The following is a 16,856-nucleotide window of genomic DNA, read 5'->3' as shown; positions in this document are numbered from 1 at the left end:
CCCATACTTTCTTGTTGGAACCCTGTGGGGTTTTTTTTCCCTACAGCTGTGTCTTGCTTTCTTTGCTTGTTTTTGTCCCTCATAGAAGATACAGTAAATTTAATAGCTCTGAGAGGCTTATGTATATTGCCATTGTTGTGACTGCATCACCACCACCATTTAATGATAATGTATTCCCAGTATTTTGTTAGGCAAACACGCAGCTGTTTTTAACTCGCAATAACTGCATAAACTCATTAAAAGCTACTTCCTATTATGCTACCATATTACTTTACAGGTTTCAAGTTCTTTAGTAAAATAAGAAGTTTAATTGCGCCTCGATTTTGGGAAAGACAGTGCTTAACATCTTGCATTAGATTCCTGCCTCATGCTTTGCTGCTTCACTCTGTCTATAAAACCTTTCTTGCAGTTCAAATTCCTTCTTGCAGATAAATTCTGTCATGTGGAATGGCAGAAATAAAAGTAAATATATTTAGTGAAGTGTAACATGAGGAACAAGGCAGATTAAACAAGAAAATGAATCATACACAGTGCTTCTGTACTGCCTGTGTAAGACTCTGGAAAAGGGAACAAACCTTTTCTGTCTGGCAGACTTCAGCTGCGCTGGAAATCTGCAGGAAATTTCCCTGGCAATCTGATTATGCACCCACACACACTACTCCCCATTTCAGAAAGACCACATCTTTACTCCATCAGTTTTCTCCCCATTATGCAGAAAGACAAATACTGAAATTTGTAATTCCAACATTGTGATAAAAATCTATAGCAACAAGATCTATCTATGGCTGCAGCAAGTCTGTCGAGGCCAGGAGGAAGTGCTAGTCTAAATACGTGATGCGTTTTCACAGAGAAATACCAGGAAAAATTCTTCCTATAAGTCAAATACATGTATGGCCTCACTAGCCAAGCAAAGAGGTACAAACTTCTTCCTAAAGACCTTATCTTCCTATTTGGCTACAGCACTCCACTGGCCAGGCAGCAAAGAGTTGGCAGGAGTTCCTGCAGCAAGGATATGGTTTTGCAGGCAGCTCACTGGTGCTGATGGGGATGGGGCAGCACATCTCCTCATTATATCTCCCTGCTCTCCACTTCGTGGCCCTGTCATGTCTGGTACTTATCAAAACAGTCACTAAGCCAGCAGTAACACTGAGAAAGAAAACAGCCACTTTTTTCTGCATTAATGTTCTGCTACCTTTTAGTGAGGTGACCCAGTTGAGAGCAGGGTGCACTGAAAGATGAGGTAGGACAAGGTCTGTGGTGGGATACACAGCCAGGAGCAGCAGTCTGAAACCCTGGGCAAGGTCAACTCAATACATAGGCTTGTAAAACCTTACTTTTAAATTGGGATTTCTGTCACATTTATAAATCAAAACCAAAATCAACACCCTCCAAAAAACCAAACTCTGTAACTCTTCCTTCCTGATCTGAAAAAGTATTTTCCAGTGTTACCTAACAATACTATTCAGCTTATTTTTCTATGAGATAAATAGCACAAATACTTGTTGCACCTGTACTGGTTTTATTTCCGTAACAAGAAATAGGCAAGCTGTCCTGGGTTCAGCAGTAGCAGTCGATTTTTCTCCTTCTTAGTAGCTGGTGCAAGCTCTGTGTTTTGACTCTCAGTCTGGGAAGAGAGCTGATAACACCGATGGTTTTAGTTGTTGCTCAGTAATGTTTACGCTGACCAAGGACTTTGTAAGCCTCATGCTCTGCTGGGGATGAGGGGAGGCTGGGAGAAAGCAGAGACAGGACACCTGACCCAAACTGACCAAAGAGGTGTTCCATACCACAGCACGTCATGCCCAGGGAGGTAACTGGGAGTTACTCGGAAGGGTACGGGCTTTCTTTGGCGGGGGGGTGGGGATAGAACTCATTCGGCAGTTGTATTGTACTCTCTTCCCTTGTTATTTTCCCTTATCATTATTATCATTGGTGGCAGCAGCAGTGATTTGTGTTATACCTTAGTTACTGGGCTGTTCTTATCTCAACCTGTGGGAGTTACATTCTCTTGATTCTCCTCCCCATCCCTCCTGGAGCTGGGGGGGGGTGGGGTGGGGGGGGGTGGGGAGGGGGGAAAGGAAAGAAAAAGGGAGAAAGGAGGGGGGGGAGTGAGTGAACGAGCTGTGTGGCTCAGTTTAAACCACGACACAAGATTACTCAGCCTGGAATTAAAAACTGTACACAGTTTCTGCAAGTTAAGTTGTGAGGGAATCTCAGAAACATCCCCATCAAACTGAGGGTATTTGACTTATCTGAGATACTGAGTCAGATAGTCCAGAATGCTGGCATTTTCTAACTTGTGAACATATTTTCAAGTTAAGGTGGAGTTCTTTGATTTTAATGTAACTTGCTACCTCTAAAATTGCAATAATACACAGAGCTGAGAACTGTATTTTTAGTTAACAGTATAATATTTTTCATCATAAGATCACATTTTAAGTTATTTATAGCACACAGACTTACTGTTTTCACAGAAAATTTCCAGCTGTGTAGTTTTTAATAATGAGGTTGGGGCACATACAATGTTTTGTCTTTTTTTTCAGTTACAAAACTGTACCTTTTTTCCATTAAGGTGTTTGAGCTTTTCCACATTATTCATGCACAAGCTGAGATACAAGGTGCAGTGAACGAGGTATGATTTCCGAAGCTCAAACCATTGTAGTCTGCTATGTGAAAATACATCCAATCCACCTGAAATGTTAAGCCGCTAGAAGAGGTCTACCTTACATGCCACCAGCAAAACTGGTTACAGGCTTCCTATTCCACAGACACCTTCTTCATGATGTCCCAGGTGAGCTGTGGCTTCAGAATCAGTGCTGGCAAACTTGTGTATTTGTCATATTTGTATGGTCTCAGCGGTCTCCTTGCCCAAGAGCAGAAAACAGTTTGAGTACAAAGCTGAGAACTGACTATGGAGCAAAGAGAGCTGGCAGGTACACCAGAGAAGGAAAGAGGGCCACAAAGAAAGCTGGAGGAGAGGGACCACAGAGTGGAAGAGGCAAGGATGGTGGAAAAACATCCACTGGAAACCACAGGATCCCAGGGTTGCTAAGTCTTTGCTTTTCAGTAAGAATATAGAAACATTCTGGCTAGTTCACAGCAACTAATTTCACTGGTACCCATTATACCGCTAATTCAAGTCAGAAGATATAATGGTTTTAACCTTCCTCACAGCCACAGTCCACCCTATGAATTATCTGTATTTTCGGTAGATGTTAGTGGGTAGGGTTGTTTGGGGTGGGGGGGAGGGTGTTTGTTAGTTTTTTCCTTAAAGGAAAAGCAAAGACATAATAAAAGAATAAAAGAGCAAATACTCAGAAACAAGAAGATTCCTGAATTAACATTATTCAAGCAAATGTAATCTTTTTATGTTTTTCTGCAATGCTAGGCAAGTTGCTCAAATCAGATTTTCCAGTTGTATTCACTAATTGGCCATTTCTCATTGTCTGGATGCTTTATTTCTCAAAGCAATTCAAGCAGGATACAATAATTCACAGCAGTGGAAGCTGTTCATTAAATATATCAAATTCTATTTTAAAAATATAAGTCCTCTAATTCACTATTTTCCTAACATCCAAGTTTTCACCCAAACTTCAGCTCTAATTAACACCAAAAAGATATAAAGCCATTTTCAGGCTAGTTTTGTCCACGTGTAAGTTTCAGAGATCTTTCAAAACACATCCAAAAAAGTTACGGGTTATCTTCCTGAGGTGGGAAATTTCTAAGCAGACAAGTTATAAGAGAAAGATTATTGTAAGAATATGTACAAGAATGTCCCTAATTTCTACTACCTTAATTATATATATCTCTCTCTATATATAAGCTGCATATCAAGTTTTTTAAACAAAATTCTAAACCTGCATATTAAGCTTTTTAAATTCCATTGGTAAGACATGATTAAGCAAACAGTACAGAGTTCAGTGAGAAACAAAATGGGTGATTCTGAGGAGTAGGCTTGAATGCAGAAATAATGACCAAGGAGGCTCGATGCCATGGGAGATCTCTTCCAGCCGTGTGGATGACGGACTGTCAGTGTGTACGGCAAGCTCTCTTGTGGGAACATTACCTTTCTACTTAAAAGCACAGAAAGAAATACGTATTTCTAAGTTACAGAAATTAACTAGATACAGGAAATGAAACATTGACGTACTTGAAAAGGTGTTACCCAGCAGAAACAAATAAATAAATACAAATTGAAGGCTGCTGCCATATTTGTGGTCTGCAAGATTCTAGTGCCAGCACTGAATGTTCTACAGCTACAGACGTTTTCAAGGAAACAATAAGGATACACTTCAAAACTTAATTAGAGGGCACCATACCTCTGTGTTCCCAGAGACCCTGCCAATCCATACCAAAATCAAGAATTTATAGAAATATCTTGAGTAGTTACTGATTTAAATAGAAAAAGTGCCTTTTTATTTTCAGAATACGATATAGAAGCTAATTCCAACAAGAGAGTATTTTCCATGCAAGAGATTAAAATGTAACAGTTAAATCTGGTAGTTTCCAAATTAATACAGAAACCTCAGTCCCCTCTTGCAGTTCAGCCTCATTAAAATCCTCTAACAGACCTATAAATTAAAAAATCATTGCAGTGCATTCTTATGTTACATATGACTTTGTAAAAATAGCATTAGATTCCCATTTTATATACAGAGAAAGGAAATAAATTAACTCTAGGGTAATATGCCTGAAACATAAGCAGTATGAATGGTGCTGAAGTATAATTAGGTTTGCATAAACTTTCTCCTCCAAGCACCCATACACTATGCTATTTAGGGGTAGTTTTCAAAACCACAATTAAACTGTCTGAAAACCCTGGAAAAGGAATAAAAAAAAAACCCAGCCACATAAAAGACACAGGGAGAAAACAAGCAAGCAAGCCCCCGGTTGATCATTCAGGTTTCTTAATGAATTCCGGTAATTCCAGTAGGTTACAAAAACCAGGAAGGACCTGAGCCACCAGCTCCACTCCTTTCAAACTTTAACTATATTGTGCTTCTAAAAAACAAATCACCACCGAGGAGCCACTCAGCTTACTGAAATACGTTTTTCTCCCTTGTGACTTCTTGTCAGCCAAATCTATAGCTCATAATTCCTCTCTGCCTCCTTGTTTATCCTGACAGGAGAAACACAATTCCCAAAGCTCCCGTTCACCCCCTTTGCCATCCTTGAAAGGAGTTTCAGGGGCTGGGAGCTTAAAGTCGGGCTACAGCATGACATCCATACAGCAAGGCACACCCTCCTGCCTCATCGTCTCACACAGCAATGGCTGTTGCAGAGCTGATAGAGCTGCCAGGTTTGCAGAGAACTGACAAACTCCAGCTCACTCGGAGCTCCGCAGCCCACCTCACCAAAAAGCTGGATAAAGCCGGGATGCCCAGCATTTCAGACTAAGAAACAAGCTTTATTTAGAGGACAGACAGGAGGCTGCCTCTCCTTCAATGTATTCATCCATCTCCCTCTGTTCCCGTTGTGCCACTCAGGCAGCATGAAGCAGGTGGAAATTATTCACGGTTCCCTGCTGGGGATTCCCTCGGCAAATGTAACGGCGGATTAGCCGGCTCACGAGTTGTCTTCCCTGTGGTTCCTGAGGCCGAGGAGCACAGCTAGTGGACACTGCCAAAATGCACCCAGTGTCAGCTTACAGCTCTTGAGGGAGACTTCCTAATTGCCATAAATTAGCTGTTATTACCTGCGTTACAGCAGAGAATCAAGGAACTTTGACTTGCTGGCTGTCATTCTGCCCTTCCCTAGAGGCTGCAAAGGACATCTTGACTTTGCCAGGTGTCCTCCCACAGCTGGCCAAGTGAGCAAGGAGTGGAACCCCTTCCTCCCAAAGGTACAGTCAGTCCAGCCAGGGGGACAGGGTGAGGAGGGGCACAAGACCAGCATCATAGGCAAGTTATCACCCCTGATCTGAATCATCTCGCTGCTGTGGCACTGACAGACACTGTATCACTGTCAACTTGAATGTAATCCTCAATTTCTGTTCGAATGCAGGGCCACCAGCACCCTCAGGCCGCAGTCTTTACACATCTTTTAGGGTGTTGTACACATCCAAAATGGATATAGCAGGAGAAAAAGACCCCAAACCGTACATGTAAATATGCACATGACTACATTCTGCTTTTTCTCACACCCATACACCTGAAACAAAATAAAAGGCCAATTTCAGCCCTGAGATACACGCTGACTGAGGTACAGTTCCTATTTACACCCAGGCTGAACTTGGTTAGCCTTAACCTGATTATACTTAACCTAAGTGTGATCTAGAACATCATCAGAAACTACTTTTTCATTTTAAGGCAAACACGTCTTTGCAGCTCAGAGAAACGTAGGCAATGGAGTCCATTACTTTGGTATGGACTTGGCTGCAGTTCCTGCAACTCAATGGAAAAATCATTGTTCCTACATCCCTAACCTGTAGAGTTGTATAAAACTCATATTTACATGTTCTTACTGCTTGCTATGTACCTAGAGAAATCTGTTTTTCACAGCGACCATAATCTAAGATCTCTTGTTGATTTTAAGCAGTGTTTAGTGCTTCTGGAAAAACTCCTTAGGTAGTGGCTTCACTCTAGTAGTCAGACCATCAGCTCCTTTCCCTTATGTTTGTAGAAATCTTGATCCAGGAGTCATTTAAAACAGAAAACCAAACAAAAGCAGCCAACACACACACGCCCAAACCAGCCAATCAACCAACCAAAAAAACCCCATAAAACACACAAACAGGAAATACGAAGTGAAAGACAATTAGGGGATTACATTCGCATGGTGTACAAGGACACTGGAGATTTTTGGTATGTGCTTTGCTAGTTGTTCATACGCCTAGAATTCCCACCCCCGAGAAAAAAACCAAACAAGAAAAGGCCAGCATGAGAGGACAGTATGGCATTAAGGTTTCTTATTTCCTCGGCTGCTTTCAGAAGTAAAAGTGGTTACCCACAGAGGACACACAAGAACAGCTTCAGGTAGCTTTCCACAGTAGAAAAGAGGTATCTTCCGACCTACTTCTTTCAGCTATTTGCAGTCACAGGAGTAACTTTGATGCCTCAGGCTTGAAAGGGGACCCACAGATAGATTTTCCAGCTGTGTCAAGTGGCCTCACACCAGCATGGCCAGACCCTGCTGCTGCCCTTCCTCCCTGCAGAAGGAACCTGTACATAGTGTCATTTCCCAAAGAGCCTAACCTACACCTAATCCTTAGAATAATATAAAACAAACAAAAACAAACAAACAAAACCCAAGAAAAAACACCTTATAAAGTGGAAATTGAGGACAGAAGCCACCTTTTCTTAGTCTTTGTTAAATGGAGACTCAATGGCTTCCCATGAAGAATCAGAGAAAAGTCATGAAGCGCTTTTGGTGACGAAGCTATTCTGTAGCCTTCTATGCTCTTGTAGCTTGAGTAACTGAAAGGGTCTAGGGACACATTTTCAAGATCTTTATAGAAAGATATAATTGTGACATAAAGCTACCATTGGTATCTTATAATCTTTCATTAGGCAATTCTGAATGCACTGTACTGTGACTTTAAATAGCAAAGAAATATCTATTACTATAACAGAGAATACTAATACTAATACTATGACAGAAGAGCCTATGTATTCGGGAAACAAATGTGAAAGCAGTGAAAAACTTCACTTTCCTAAATTACCTCTGATTTCCAGATTTTGATATGGAACTTTTTAATCATTATGTTTGAATAATATATGGTTTTGGTATCTAATACTCTGCTTTAGATTAGGTTTATCAATTGTCTAATAAAGCAGCGTGTTCATCTCTTTTGTCTTCTGGGTGAAGACTTTTATTACAGTGTAGTATCTTTTTGTTTTAATGCTGCTCTGCAGTGGATTGCCAGCTCATTAATTTTTCTGCTGTAACACCCAAATCCCTTTGCTGATCAGTGTGCTGGATGATTGATTCCCTGCTCCCAGACTAATTTTTTACATTGGGCTGCATTTACCATCTGGTAGATAAATCACCCAAAACACTCAAATTCGGAGTCTGGTTCCAGTGATCCTCTTTGTTTACTCAGCCAGCAGCATGAATATCGCTTGCAAATGTGGAGGTTGTGTTCTCTCACCTGGATAACTCCCTTATATTACAGACAGAGGTTTTAACAAAGAGCATCGAGATAATGATAAACCTCTTCTCACTTAAAAAAAATAGGCAGCTGTTCTTTGTGTTTCCTAGCCAACTTTTCTGTTTCATCCCTACCATAGACACTAGTTTCTGATGTGAAAAAGAGTATTTCTTAAAGCTCAGAACCAATTTCGCACATTTCAAACACACATAACTATTTTCGCAAAGACATTCTTTGTAGGTGTAAACATCCACACAAGCAAAGGACATCCTTTGAGTTAAACAGAGAAGAAACACAATGAAATAAATTGCCTTCCCAACCCATGTTTTAGAAGAGAAAGAGTTTCTATAACCTCAACAGGAGTTTGCCTATTTTATTTTCAGTTTTATAACCTTGAAATGATACTTCCATAAAGTTATACTTCCAATCAAGGCAAGGAAAAGGAGCTCTGCCTCGCAGAATTGTCTAGGTAAACTTCTGTAGAGGATGAAATCAAGGAAAAGCTGCTGGAGGGAAATGGTGCTTTATGAGAGTAACAGTTCATCTGCCCACCACTGCACATGGCGGTATCGCTTGCGGAGGGGGCTCTCTTCCCTTAGCCTAAGGATTCTCTGCTGTTCTCCTCTGTCCCCCATTTGGCACAGCATCCCGACCTCTTCCCTCCCAGAGGCATCAGATAAAGGCAGCACACAGTCCGAGTCAATACTAATTAGCAAACTGTAAACATTTAATTAGAGCAGTGCTTCCCTGAGTTTTAAAGCGACACACTGCTACCCAGCCACAAATTTTCATCTAACTTTCTACGGAAATACCAAGACAGGGAGAAGGAACTCTGCCTCACAGAGCAGTTTAGGTCAATGTCTGTAAGAGGTACAGGAAATACCTGTTGAAAATGCTGTTTGAGCTGTCTCCCTCAACCAGCTGAAGACTTTATATCTTGGCCTTGTGTTTTATGGACACCCTTAAGGATTACAACTTACAATTTCAAAAGCATTCACTCATTTTGAATGCCCTGACTATTCGGGGCATTTTCCACACATATACTGACACCTTTACCTAGCCTTTATCTCAAGCTTTTATGCTGCTTTTCTTAAGATACTTGCTTGGTTTAAAATATTAAAGGAAATATAGCAACTTCTGCAAATGACAATTATCTAGTCACTCATTCTTCATATGTGAAGAATACTTCACTCTTCATATCTGAAACTGCATGTGAAACAGTCTCTGAATAGGAGAGCAAGTAAAACTCATGCAAGGTACAACAAACTCCTCTCTATGCTTCAGATTTAATCAACAGAGCACTTTCTCATTGCTGAAATACGTGCGTTTATAGAAGCTTTTCTATAGTCATATGCAAGTAGCTGTGACAGCATGATTTCACTGGGGGCTGTGTGTTTTTCCTCCCATCATCATATGCAGCACTCACATGAGTTAATAACTGAGACCAGTTAAGCACCTCTTCAAACAGGATTTTTAGGTCAGCAGTAGGTGAACATTGAAATGTGTCAAACTCCTGAAGCTGGGTGGAAACGTGCCAGTCTGGGAAATAATCAGGGCTGGATATGGGGAGAAGCAATTGGAGCTCCAAAAGCTGAGCATTTTGAGTTCATCTTGAGCACGCTACGGAGATCAAGGGTAGATTAACTGGAGTTTGCACAGACCCAGCTCTCTGGCTCACCCGGCCACCCCCATTCACCCCATCTGCTTCCACATTGATCCCGTGAGATTGGTGTGAGGCAGAGATGCCGCGGGGCCTTTCCTCAAGGAAGCCGGCTGTTACCTGCTAGCCAGCCAGGCAGCTGGAATGGGGCTGCCTACAAAGACTTTGCATCCAGGCAGAGCAGGATTCCAGGAGGCCCCCAGACCAGACCTGAGACAAATAGTTTCATGTCCTGAGCACTCTTTCATCTGTTTGTTATGAACATCATACCGGTCCTCTTCTTCAGCTGCACCCCACAGGATGCTCTTATGCATCTTAAGGAAGCACAGAGAGCTTTGCACCTATTTAAGATATACAGGAGCACAGTGAGGTCTCAGCCTGGTAGAAACAGGCTATGGGAGGAGCTGGCACCTACCAAGAGAAGCCAGTTCCCTTCAGAGAAATTACTGACAGTTCTGTCTTGTCCCTGATTTTCTTCTCTTTCATTTTCACATGTTTTCCTGCTGGTCTTAATTAACACTATTTCTGAAGCGTGGATGAGGATCCTGCCAGCTTGTACACGGTTATATAATGTGGGTGTTTCAAGACTGTAATTGCAACTAAATTTATTTTTATAATACTAAGTAAAAAGGGAGGTATTACAAGGATTTAATTTTATTTTGAACTAGATCCTTTAAACACTGTTGCTGCAACACATAATCTATTATCAGAGAAGTCCCGTCTTTTCAGCCCTTAGAAATTGTCTGCTATAATGAGAGTTTAAATTATCCTAAAATAAATCCCAATTTGATTGTCAAACACCACCTCCTCACAAACCACACTATGACCAGTGAGGCATCTTTAGAGCAACTTGAAAAAAATGAACATTAATATCAGTGTAACACTAGATTGCTCTCTCAAACAGAGAAATTCACATCAGCAAACGTGAACATATACACATATGCACATTTGCACATATGCAAATGAATGCGGAGCCTGGGGTGTCCCAGCTCCCATCCAGCCAGGTCTGGGGATGTAACCGGGTCAGCAAGAACAGAAGTCTTCTAGGTACATTCCTAGCAAAGATCTTCACTGGCATCTTGCTCCCCACTCCACAGAGGACAGAAGTTCCCTGGGAAGAATCTTGAAGTGAAAATGATGACCTGGTATTTTTTCCTTTTAAAAACCAAACAAACAGACAAACAAATAGGAGAACATATAAGCCAGGAACTCGAAATACTTAAACAACTAATGGCACCACTAGATACTTACCTAATGATAAAGGATGAAATAATCCTGCTGTCAGATACCCTTGAAGCCGCCTGTGAGCTAAATTAGAATTCAGGATACATTGTAGCTGTTCATCAAGACAAGGGGACAGATTTAAGGTTCTCCAGGAAACTTTAACTTGATCAGATCACACTTTTGATTGCTGAACTTACTTCTAGCCAGATTTGGTCTCTTTCTTCCTATCCTTTTCTGGAAGAAAAGTACCACACAGATAAAACCCATTTTAACAAGAAATGGTTTCATAAAATAAAACTTCCTATGGACTGATTTAGCCAAACAAGTCCTTCTCTACACGCTTGGGAGCTCCACAAAATACAACTCCACTGTCTCTCTTTTTCTTCTTGTATTTCTAAATTGTTAGAATTTCAAGATGACCTAAGAATAAACTACAACAATTAGAGAGAACTATTTAGCTTACAGCACATTATTTAATTATAATTTTCTTATTATCTAAAGCTATTCTTGGAATAGAATGATTTTTCAAGAATCATTTATAAAAAACTTTCTTGGTCTTCAGCTCTATTGAATATTACAGACTACTTAGAAAAAGACAGGTTTTCACCTCAAAAATGCCAACATCGTCTTCTACCTCCACTTTCGTTCCACAGTTTCTGTATGGACTTATCAAGGAGGATAAGCAGTAGGCTAGAATCAGAAGAACAGATCCTTATTCAACATCAGCATTTTTATTTCCCCAATCGTTACAGCTGTTGCTATTCTGGGAACTACTGCTACTACCTGCTTTGTGGACACTCGCCAAAGTTTGACCACAGGCTGGAAAAGTCACAAGCATTTTTAGGTGACGGATCAATGTTGGAACGTGATAATCTCTTTATAGGAAGAGGGTAAATCGAGCCTCCTGTCAATATCCGTGGGATTCTCTGTCTTCATACTCTCTACTCAAAGACCCTGATCACGGCTTCTGTTTTTTTCGAGTCCAAGTAAATATTAACTCTCCCTTTTATCCAGTCTACTGTCAACTTAGCAGAAAAGCAGCAGGCTTTAAGTACAAAATACTTATGCTTACATCAATAGCAAGAAAAGGGTCAGACTTCTTGTTTTCTTTTTAACACAAATTATAAGAGAAGTCTTGGTACAGAAAGAAAGTTTCCTTGGCAGCGTTTTCCACAACAAACATAACTCCTCTTTTCCTCTTCTCAAAAAACGATAAAGAAATTGGATTCAATCCAGTTCCTTCAGACAAACCTCAATTGCTTCGTCAAACTACCACACTACCATCCCACCAGTGACAATGATGGAGTGATGCCTGTTAGGAGATGATTTTCTGCAATTCTGACACTTTCATTTCTACTTTAATTATCTTTTAGCTCTTTAATTAGCATAAGGATCTGTACTGCAAGGACATTTCATGTCTAGGTAATTATACTAAAGGGAAATAAATATGGGCATATCACTGTCTGTGCTTTAATTTCTCTTTTTATTAGTTGTCTTTACTTTTTATTTATACTTGATTTATAGACATGCCTTACAATAGTTTCTCAAAGTGATATGTAACCTGACTGAGTTTAGATCATTACTTCGGAAGTTTGATTGGCACAAACAGGTATCACAATTTATTTGGCTTGACTGCTATAATTCATTTATGGAAACCTAAGTCATAGTATCTTAGATAAAATAACTAATTATTCTAGTCCTGTCTACAATTTCTGACCAAGTTTATCTATGCAAACATAAAAGGATGTGTACTTCTTAAAACAGTTCGGTTCATTTACCTGAACGTGTACCTCTCTGCCATCCCCTGCTTTTACATTCTCCCCAATGTGGCTTCATATCTTTAGCACAAATTATTTTAGCCTTGTTTAACTTAGAATGATATACCAAAAAAAAAAAAAAAAAAGCCCTAACAAACCCTCACCCACTTAATCTTCACAAAAACCACAAAGGGTACATCTGTTCCAGCTGATAAGCACAGATGAAAGCCAGTCTTGAGGCCATATCTCATTCTGGTTCAGCGAGTCCCCACTGAGCCCAGGCAGTAACCAAGGCTGAGCTCCAGAGATCAGCAGTGCCTGAGGTTTATATCCTCCCAAATCCATGTTCACGTCTGAAGCACGGACTGGGCACAGGCAGGACAGAGGGAGCTGCATGTTAATGTTTAGCTCTTCCCCGTCACAGTGGGGAAAGTCTGAACCAAAGCTTCAAACAATATACAAAGCTGGGTGAGGAGTCTATATAAAATTCATTTGGGCCAACTCACTCATAAACTCAAGTGTTCGCCTCAAGTGCAGATGAGCAAGACACAGGTAGTTTTAGATCCCTTCTTATCCTAAAGAAAAAGGCAAAGTTTTCAGCTACAACAGCTAGTATGTGATAGGTAACATGCCTTTAAAATAGTGAGAGTTCATTCTGGTTTGAACCCTAAAGCTGCAATTTGCCAATAAATACAGACAGTGTTTCTGAAAGCGTGCCTTCTGCTCAGTGCTGACCTACCTTAGATGATTCTGAGTAAGAAACCCTTGCAAGGGTGAATGAATAATCATCTCCCTAGGAAACCAGTTCCTGAGGGACTGACAGCCTGTGCCCCAAATGTTGTGTTTCTAACCCTACCATAGTCTTGTTCATTTAGGGTTTTAGCACTTTTAACATTCTCAATGTCCCATTCTTCAGATATCAAACTCTTTTGCAAGAAAACAGAGTTAGCAAAGGCAAAGTCACCGTCCAAGCAAAGATGGTGTCCTGCCAAGGCTAAGTAATCAAAGTACTCCCCTGCTTTGGCATGGCCTCCGTGACCTCAGATTTTGCCGTTTCCCACCATCCGCACAATCTGTGAGCACTGAACAAGAGCACACCACTGGTGGCCCTCACAAAAACTACAGAAATTCCTCGTTTCTAGTCCTTGATTACAGCAGGTATGAATATATTACATGCACTACATCAAAGTGCTACACAGTGAAGACTTGAGCAGATAATTTTGTCTTGAAATATGTGTGCTATGTCTCTTCTGCTAGCACTGGCATCTATTGATATTAAGCCTGGAGGATCCCAAAATCTGGAGGGCAAGACTTGAAGGCACCTAACAAAGTAATGGAAACAAAGAGTCCCTAACTGAACAGTCTCCATGGCACATCAAGGAAGTAGGGGAACAACAACCTCAGCAGGAGATGGAGAGGAAAAAGACTTGCAAATTCTGAATGAGACCATATTCACTGATAGTAGAAAGTAGACAGAAGAAAGGATGAGAGAAAAGAGGTATTATTTTTCTGTGGTACCACATGCAGCTCCAGTAGCGGTGACAGTAGCCCTTTGGGTGTGTGCAGTGATCAATAATTAACACAATTTTTCTCTTCTATTGTTATACTACACAGACTTATGATCACTCTCCTCAATATTTCTGCCTTATCAGCCTTTAAACTGGATCGCCTCTTGTTTGTGTCACTCACCTTGTGCCCTTCTCAAATCTTCTTCCCCTAAAACTCTGTTTGCACAAGGGGAAAAGGCATACTTTGAAAACAAAAGCATATGATGTGGCCAGTTTTTGCCACCCTTGTCCATCCTCTGTGAGTTGCTCCCACTCCCAGCTGTGTGCATTTTCTCATACTGCTTCCGTATCCCTGCTCATGTACCAATCAACACCTTCGATTCCCATCCCTTCTGTCCGTCAACCTGTTCTTGTCCTGCCTTCAGATGCTTTTGTCCTACTGATGATGTCTACCACTACCTTCTCATCCTACCACATTTTAAAATATCAAAACACATAAATTTTGCTTGTGCTTGTTGTACTCCCATTGGCTTACCATATACTCTGCTTCACCTCTCTCTTTTTTCTACTGTTTCCACATTCCCCGTTTGTCTAATTTACTCCTTGAGTTATTTCAGGGCAGAAACCATTTCTCTAAAGCATACTGAAAGTTAAGATAACGTATACATGGTGAAGGATGGCTCCCCTATAGCTTTCTCTGCTATTCTCTCTAAAAATTTACAAGCTTTTTGACAGCTTGCATTTCCATGCTCAATAAACAGCCCATTCCTTACAGACGAAGGAATCATTCTAGCACAGGATAACTACCTTCCTTTGTCCCTCTATCCCATTCCTTCTCCCTAATCACTAATTTCCATCTACTTTTATCTACAAACTTTTTCAGACTTGTTATGACTGTGCAAAAGAAAAGCTTTCATACCCCTCAGAAGAGGAATTCCATGAAAGCGAAGGTGTCCTTAATTTTTCCTTGACCTCAGTCAATCCTCAATAAGCTATCTTGAAACTATTTTATCTTTACCGATTTCACTTAAAGAGGATTTAAGAAACTGGGAGCAGCATATGGCCTAAGAGACTCATAGAAGGCATGTGGAATTGTCCCAGACAAGCATATTTTATCACATGAAGGAGCAGCAAGCTGAAAGGCTTACCAACAGAAACACATCCCTGTTAATTAAAATCCTGGGTGTACAAATCCAAACCAATGCACCGAGCAGAATCACTTGTTAAGTCTGTGCACCTCTCACCAAAATCCTCAGCGTCTGGTCATTTATGATCAAACTGCAACCTCTGCGGCTGCCACAGGTGCGACCGGAGCGTATCGTACACCGGAGATTCAACCAGACTGAAACTGCAACTGAGGATGCCCATGTGAAGAGTGTGTCTCTGGAGAGAGTACCAGTGGACTAGGAGCTCATGAACTAACTACATTGTGTACTTACCTTTACTCTCTGGGTGCTTAATAGTAGCTTAATAGTAGTTCACAGCCTTTACTGAGGACACAAATGTCTTATAGCCTGAGCAGAGATGTAAGCATCACACCACCCTGCTCACGGACAGTCAGTGACTATCAGAAATGTTAGAGAAGATGACTATGGATTTCTCTGGGAATAATATAACATCTCGAAAACATCAAACTAAGACTCTCCAGAAAAAAAAAAAAAAAACCACTAACTTGGTTTTTACCCCATTCTGGGTAAAACGGGGCTATTTCATTTTCCTAGATTAGCAAAGTATGGACTCACAGATGAACAAACACATACAAGTCCACATCATCTATTAACTCCAGATACATCTTAATTCTCTGTTTCCTGCTCTAATCACTTGATTATATGTTCTTCCCTTGGCCAGGGATGATGCAATTATATCATAATTTAACAAAATTATGCATGGGCTGAAAGGGCAGAATCAAGGCTGAAAAAGCTATCTATCTGAATTTTCAGGTTGTCTGCCTGTGTTCTCCACCCTGCAACGATCTTTTGCTGCAGCAAACTCTTTCTGAAGCAGTACATTCTAAAGGAGTAAAGGAGCGGAGTACAGCATTTCCTAAACATCTAACGGAAAACAAAGGTAGCTACATAGCCTAGCGATGATAAAATGTTACAAGATCAGAAACTGCCCAAAAAAGTGTAAAACTGTTCCAGGGGAGCAGGTCAACCCAATGCAAACAGGAGAGAAGGATTTCGCATCTCTGAGTATGAAAAGTACTATTTTAGAGAGCCCAAATATTTGAAGAAAGAGTAATAATAGTGCTCTTAAGTCTAACTTTAAGTGTGAGTAGCAGTGTATGCATTAGCAGTCCACTGAGAAAGGTGCTAATGCCAACATCTGGCCCTGCATGTAAATACAGGCAACTCGTTTTTTTCAGGGAGTAGCTTGTCCAGTAAAAGTTAATGAAGCTACACAGAGGTATGCGAGGGGAAAATCTGTCCCAGATATCACGAGTTGATATTAGTCCTTTCAAAATTAATGTTCAGAACTGAGACACTGCTGTTTTGCATGAAACAGGTAACCCATAGCGAAATCTGACTACTGCATTTTTAAATGAATTTTGCCTTCTTTATTTCTGTAGTTAGTCTCCAAGCAGTGCCTGCCATATATACCTATATAGCACATATATT

General features: G+C 40.7%; 1 protein-coding gene across 1 annotated transcript in view; it reads right to left on the bottom strand.

Moving 5' to 3' along the window:
• The window catches only part of TMEFF1 (transmembrane protein with EGF like and two follistatin like domains 1), a 119,669-nt gene that overhangs the window by 100,905 nt on the left and 1,908 nt on the right, over positions 1 to 16,856 (bottom strand). The gene's annotated exons all lie outside the window — the stretch shown is intronic.

Source organism: Lathamus discolor, chromosome 2 (assembly GCF_037157495.1).
Source record: "Lathamus discolor isolate bLatDis1 chromosome 2, bLatDis1.hap1, whole genome shotgun sequence".
Lineage (NCBI taxonomy): Eukaryota > Metazoa > Chordata > Aves > Psittaciformes > Psittacidae > Lathamus > Lathamus discolor.
The sequence above is the reverse complement of the archived record's forward strand: the minus strand, read 5'-3'. Positions and strand labels throughout refer to the sequence as shown.